Genomic DNA, 7,500 nt, shown 5'->3' with positions numbered 1-7,500 from the left:
GAAAGGTCCTAGGGCCACTCTGTTTCTCATTTACATAAACGACCTGCCGCCGTGTATTACATGGTACTGTAACATTCCGTCTATTTCCTGACGACTGCTTAGTATATCGCGAGATCAGGAGCCCCGAAGACCAAGTAATACTCCAGCAGGATCTGAATGCACTACAAGACTGGTCTAGAATGTGGGGAATGCAATTTAACGTGAAGAAGCGCTTCATCACGTGCATCAGCAGGAAAAAAAAGATGTATGAACTGGCCAGCCAAATCCTACAGGAAGTCACAAACGCCAAATACCTGGGACTCACAGTGAGCTCGAAACTCAAGTGGGAGACACACATCCACAATATCGCCATGAAGGCGAACGGCAAACTTCACTTGATTTTACAGTACATAACCTGCGTTTCTGCCCCTAGGAAGCATGTGGGGTCTACACTGGAGTGTTGCTACACACCCTGGGACCCCTATCTGCGGAGTCATCAAAGGTCACAGCTGGTACCAGCTGGTACCAGCTGTGACCTTTACCAGAATCATGTTGCAGTGCCTGCCACGGCCCTCATACCCGCTATACAACAGGCAAGAGCCAAGCACAGCAAGAAATTCAAAGCCATCGGGACATCATGTGACATAACCAAAAATTCCTTTGTCAAGATCATACCGGAGTGGAACCTCCAGTGCCGAAGACTTTATATCCAGGCTTCAGTCCATCTAGTCCCACACATCACACATGACCCCCCCCCCCCCCCCCCTCCCCACACGGGGCATGAGGGGGGGCATTAGCTCAAGAGGTAGAGCTGTCGCCTGGGAATCGGAAGGTTCACGCTTCGAGGCTGGCTCCTCCCGGCAGTGTGCCGAAGTGTCCTTGAGCAAGAGACTGAACCCCTAACTGCTCCCGACGAGCAGTTAGCGCCCTGCATGGCTGCAGACGCCGTCGGTGTGTGAATGGGTGAATGTGAGGCATTCATGTAAAAGCGCTTTGGGTAGTCGATAGACTATATAAAATGCGCTCTATAAATAAAGTCCATTTACCATTTACCATGATACCGAAGTCGCTATCACCTCAGTCCTCTAGAGGCGCCGTTCCTTTCACTGGGCCATTGACTCTCATCTCATCGAGCTCCTTGCGTGTCTCCTCCTCCATACGACGAATGTCTTCCATGTTCAACTCGATCCACTTGTCGATCCAGCAGAACAGCTGACGGTGGAAGTTAGTGAACAGACGCTGATGTTGCTTTTGAATGAAGTTCTCCACTTTATTTTGCAGGCCCCACCACTTGAATTTGACAGTGACCAGTTTGTAGGCACACATGTGTGGGCAGTCCGTCTTCTGAGGAAGCTCCTTCTTCCAGTTTGGTCCTAGAGGGCCTCGAGATGTCTTTGTCGACTTGAACTTAGAAGGATCCTCATCTGGCTTGTAGTCCTTCTGGTCCACTTGGGTCGTGCACGCGATATCAATATAGACTATATCCACCTTCTTCCAGGTTTCTGCATCAAGCCCATGTACATTTTCAAGGTGTCCCATGTCAGGTTTGTGCCATGTCTCAATCTTGATCAGGAAGTTTTCTTTCATATATTCATTAGTGAAGACTGTGAGACAGTAGGGATACGCATTCCAGGCTTTCTCATGGATGGTGAGAGCCGATGCCGGCACACAGAATCTGATGTATCGGGGCACTCTACTCTGCAAATGATAGATTTTGTGTGTGTACTGTCCCTTCTCTCCATCTTTCTCGTAGGGTTCGTTCTTCAGCACCTCCACGCCTTCTCCTCCGCCTGTCTCGTTCTTACTGGCCTCAGCCACAGCATACAGCTGGCCGACCTTGTACTCCTCCACAGAGATAGGAAGGATCACTCGAAATTCCTTTATGAGCATTTCAGAGGCGCAGTAAATCGATCGCTCAATACGGCTCACTCGAGCAATGACTTTTCACAGTCATTATGTCAATAGTGACATCATTACCGTAGTCACTATTCACTGATGAATCACTGATGATGTCACAATGTCAACAACAGTGACATAAACACTAAATGATGTCTCTGGGGCACTTTACACGAGGACGGTTTCCTATGGTGACGGGGAATTATTGTATCGTTAATGCCTACCTTTTAGAGGGCGACGGCGAATTTGGGCTTAGGAAACAACACATTTTGAAACCACCTTCCAGAGTGGAAATAAATAGTAAATAACCTCATTACTAATTACTACGCCAAATACACTAGTTAAATAACCTCATTACTAATTACTACGCCAAATAAACTAGTATCACTATTTTCTTTGCCAGGCAGCTTAGCCGCCGCCTACGTCTGGCTATGTCTGAAGGAAGGAAGATGATCAAGCTGAGCAAGTATCCCAAATTCTCAATTGGCAACTGGTCGGGTTGTTTTTCTAAGCAAGGCAAGTTTATTTGTATGATTTACTAGACAATTTTATTATAAATAAAATAAAAAGGAGGAAAGCACATTTCATACACACACGAGTGACATTACTGATGACATCACTCACTGATGACGTCACTGATGAAATCCCTCACTGATGACATCACAAAGTGACGTCTCTCGGAAGGCTGACTGACTCACAACCCTGAGGACAATATTTGCCTGGCAATATTTTTGCCAGGCAGCCAGATGACATCATCAGTAATTGTGTCACTCACTGATGACATCACTCACTGATGACATCACTTGGGCTGAGCTTGCTCAGTTGCGCAATTGTGTGCCGATTGATGTCAAAATGTCAAGTGTCACGATCGGCAACTCGTGGGAGATGTGTGTGTCTGTGCGTGCAACATCATCCCTGATGACATCACTCACTTTTTATATTCCTCACAGAATTCCACTGTCTGATGTTTGTGAGTATCTGCACAGTGACATCACGTCAACTTTAATGTCCCAACACTGGTGCCTAGCAACATTATCACATGGCTATAGGATCGCTATGTTATATTAACAAACAGCCTATGAAAACTGCCTCCCCATGGTCATGTGACTGCCTCCTGCCTCCCCATGATCACGTGACTGCCTCCTGCCTGTGTTTTCCTCACGGAGATCTCCCATTTCCTCTGGCAAAGCGTTATGTTCTGACGCATTTTATGTCACGTGTCACAACAGAGCTGCGGAAGTTCTGCTGGAGACGTGGAATCTGCTCCGAGGGTGGCTGTTATTGTTTATTTAAATTTTTTAAGTATGCACACATCCATGGAGAATCGCATTGAGAGCCTTAACGAGCCTTAATGCAGCTGGAGGGGGCGGAGTTTCTGCAGACAGCAGCAGGAGCATTTTTCTCCGTGAGGTAAACAGCGAGAGAAGGTAAAACACTGCCTATGTCTGTATATTACCGAGATTATATATATACAGTATATGATACAAAGTGGGTTGATTAAGCAATATCACACGAGAGGGAGTGCATTGTTGGCTAATATTGGCACTGCTGTGATTCGGTCGCAGGCACGAGGCCGCAGGCTACGACCAGCATACTGACCAAGCCGTGTTGGTGCAACAGGCGTAAGTCCATGGTCTTATAAGACCAACGTAGGAGTTACGACCAGGCATAGTTAAGACCAGTTGGTGCAACCGGCCCCTGGAGGTTTCCGCAGAAGAATGTTGCTCCCCCTCGTCCTCTTCTGACGAGCATTCATAGTTTAAGTCAAAAGTTATGTTAGGAAAAAAATCCATCTTTGCGCTCTCGGTTACGCTTTGAATGACGTTCACGTGGCTGGTGTTTGTTTTGTTGATTAGAGCAGCTGTGAAGCGGAGTGATATAGCCTACCCTACACACAGTGAAGCGCCAGTGCATTATCGTGAAATATAGGCACTCGTAAGATCCCTCTTGTCCAATCAAATTGCTCGGCCGGAACTACCTGTTGTATAATTACCGGTAAAGCCATCATTTAAGTTTCTCTTTATGTGTGTGATGCAACCCGATTTCAAATTTGGTTATGGTTTTAAACTCCTGAACCATTTGTGCTTCCTATCAGCCCCTGTTATGTAATGCTGCAGATTTTTTTTAAGTGTGTTTGTAGAACCTTTTGATGTTCACACATCCAAATAGCACAGAAATACACTTTGCATAAGGCAAGGGCATGGTTCACTTGCACAATAACAAACACACACATTTGTTGTTGCACAAAACAATATGAGATCATATTGCATGTAATTCAAGGACACACACACACACACACACACACACACACACACACACACACACACACACACACACACACACACACACACACACACACACATTCTGTCTGTGTGGAGTTTGCATGTTCTCCCCATGCTCCCCCAGGGGGGTTCCTCCGTATATAACCCCCCCCCATTAAAAACATGCAGAAGATCAGATCGTCATCGTCATCCGACCAGTGACGACAACATCCGAAGTCGGTCCCCGGGCGCTGTACGAGAAAGCGACCACTGCTCCTGGCCTGCCCTCCGGAGGAAAGGACAAAGCCAGGATGGGTTAAATGCAGAGGACAAATTTCACCGGCCACCGTCAGCATGTGTGTGTTTGTGGCCCTCCGTGCATGTGTTGATGTGTAACCGTGTGACAATAAAAAGACGGGCTTGTCCGTCTGAAATCGTGTTTTTAAATCGTGTTTTTATCCTTTGGGGGATTTTCTATCTCATACAGCACTGACGCCCCCCTCTCTCATAGCAAGAGGAGCGTCACATCATGGAGTCATACGCCATACTCAAACTGTCTATTCTGATTCAATAAAGATTGTTAAAATGTCTTACTTGTCTCTCATGATTGAAGTGTAGTCTTAGACTGAATTTCAATCATGGAAGACCAAAAGGCATAGGTAGACACCCCATGCTATCATACCCCTCAGCCCAAATGACGTCACGAAAAGACGTCACCATCTCCGACGTCACCTTCTCTATGACGTCACCCTCAGTTATGACATCATAAATGACATCATAAATGACATCATAAATGCCCTTCTCCTGGTACTATATAAAGCCCCCATCACCACAGCTTAAATCACACTTGTGCAGTCATCACTCACCTCGTGCCAGCATCCCGCATTCATCCAGCATCTCCAGAGCAAAAGCCGGTTGAAAACAGCCTTCCTCTCCATAACATCAGCTCTCCCAGTACCTCATCGACTCTACAACAGCAAGGAGGCAAGTAACGTGTGTCTGTCTGTCTGTTTGTCTGTCTGTACACCTTTCTAGAGACAAATAAATATTTGTAGCCCTAGTATGAGTGCTAACTTATGATAGTGTTTTATTGTGTTTTAGGAAGCAAGGGTTCAGCTGCACTCTAGGACAGAGAAGACACAAGCTTCCCAAGTGGCTACTAGTCACTCAGCCTCCCTCTCCAGTGCATCTAACATCAGCTCTCTCAGTACCTCATCCACTCCTTCACAACAGCAAGGAGGCAAGTAACTTGCGTGTGTGACTGCCTGTCTGTAGGCTATGTCTGTGCACTTTTTCTGGAGAGGAAAAATAATATATTATCAACCCTAGTATGAATGGTAACTTATAACGTTTTATTGTTTAAATGCAATGTTGTATTTATGCAACATTGCACAATTGTGCATTGTGACATCACTGATGATGTCATCAATGATGTCATCAGTGTTGTGACATCACTGATGATGTCATCTATTAATCGCTCATCCTTCCTCTACATAACATCAACTTGTGTGGGTGACTGTTTGTATGTCTGTGCACTTTTTCTGGAGAGGAAAAATAATAATATATTTGCAACCCTAGTATGAGTGGTAACTTATAACGTTTTATTGTATGAATGCAATGTTGTATTTATGCAATGGTAGACCAAGAAGAAAATTATCACGTTTGGTATGACAGAAGAAAATTCAAAAAGTATTTATATTAACACGTTCACTGCCAATGACGTGTTAATACGTCAAAAAAAATCCAACGGTTGACTGCCAATGACGTGTTAATACGTCAAAAAAAAGAGCACCGAACGTGTACAACCCATTCCACCGACCCACTAAGTGGCGACAGTGCTCTCCAGACTAGAAAAAGCTGAGCCAAAACTGCAGGGGAACGCGCGATGAAACCATTCTCATACTGTAAAATGGATTGGCGAAAACGCTTTCGCGCTGATTGCTGGCGGTGGGGGATTGCAAATTTGCATAATAGATTATGGGTGCAACACACTTTGAAACACGCAGCATAAATAAGACCAGAATCGCAAAAGAAACCCCGTTTCTTGGGGTTTCTCAACCGAAACGAAAAGAAACGAGCAAGCCCATCCTCGCCCAGCGGCCGCCAGCAGACAGGAGCAGCAGCAGCAGCAGCAGCAGAAACGAGCTTGTGACACGCCCGCTGCAGCCAAGAAGAACACACACGGAGGGAGGAGTTTGAAGTAGAGGGGGGTTTCCTGCTGTTATGGAGGAAATTACTGTTCAAAACTATTGTTTAGATGTCTGACGTCTTACTGATGCCAAAAATGAATGGTTAAAGTGACTGTTCTATCGAATTTCACAAAAAGCTATTTATCTCAGCTTAAATTTTCAGACGCTGAAACCATGCTGTATTCAAGTGCTAATGCCTACATAACTACTAACTCTACAAACTAACTCTTTTAGACAGAGAAAGCACACATTCTATTAGTTCTTTTGAGATATTTTGTGTTCACAAAATCTTAGCAGAAAAGAATCCTCGGGTCTTGAAAGATGGCTGGCAGTGAATGTGTTAAATGTCTCTGGTTTATCATAGGCTATAGCAGTCTTTTGTTTGTGAATATACTGATTTCTACTTGTAATGTTTTCAGATGCCTCGCAACAAAAAACGGAATCAGATGATGAAAAAGCTACTACATGCTGCAAAGAAAGGTAAACAAGCCGATCCTAACACCTCAAGTGACACAGAATCTTCACTTCTCCCAGGAAGTCAGACTTCCCATGCATGATATAAACCAAACTTTGCACAAAGGTCCATCCAGTCCCATGCCAAACTAAGTTGACGTGAATTTGGCGCCAATAGTCCTGATGGTGGCGATACAGCGACCCTCTAAAGTTTCAAACTTTGAAAATTCATAACAAATCAGGCATATGGGCTACGGCTTTGGCACTTTCACCGAAATGTGTGCCCAAATGAGGAGAAACTTTTGTACGCTGCAACCTATGGCCAATTATGAAGTCTAAAGACAGCAAAACTGCAAAAACTGTAAAACTAATTAAACGCTACTCCTCCCACATTTTTTCTTCAAACGACACCAAACTCCAGCATCTGCATCGTTAGACTGTCCTCCACAAAAGCATCAAACATATTTTTGATAGATCAAAAATTGAGCCCACAGTGCATCAAAATGTTTTACTGTAAATGGTACTTTAAACAGCTAATGCAAATTCTTGCTAAATAAAGCTTGAATCTCCACGAAAAAAATTGACAAGATTTTGCTGTCAGAGTAGTTGAAGTGTGCAAAATCTAAGAATTGTATGTCAAAAACTGAATTTTTGACAGTATTTTGAATTCTGCCCTCATGTATAGCCTAAAAAAGTGCATCGTAATTGCCCTAATTACCTAA

The 7,500-nt window shown here is 44.5% G+C and overlaps 1 protein-coding gene and 1 pseudogene across 2 annotated transcripts in view; both read right to left on the bottom strand.

Annotated features, from left to right (window-relative positions):
* Positions 1 to 7,500, bottom strand: part of LOC310788667 (protein shisa-8) — a gene marked incomplete at both ends in the record, with an annotated part of 198,836 nt that overhangs the window by 18,712 nt on the left and 172,624 nt on the right. The window lies entirely within an intron of this gene.
* Positions 1,057 to 1,869, bottom strand: LOC310788674 (phosphatidylinositol transfer protein alpha isoform pseudogene; annotated as a pseudogene). The gene has a single exon. The product of its transcript is annotated as a phosphatidylinositol transfer protein alpha isoform pseudogene (transcript).

Source organism: Poromitra crassiceps (genome assembly GCF_964638095.1).
Source record: "Poromitra crassiceps genome assembly, chromosome: 13".
Lineage (NCBI taxonomy): Eukaryota > Metazoa > Chordata > Actinopteri > Beryciformes > Melamphaidae > Poromitra > Poromitra crassiceps.
The sequence above is the reverse complement of the archived record's forward strand: the minus strand, read 5'-3'. Positions and strand labels throughout refer to the sequence as shown.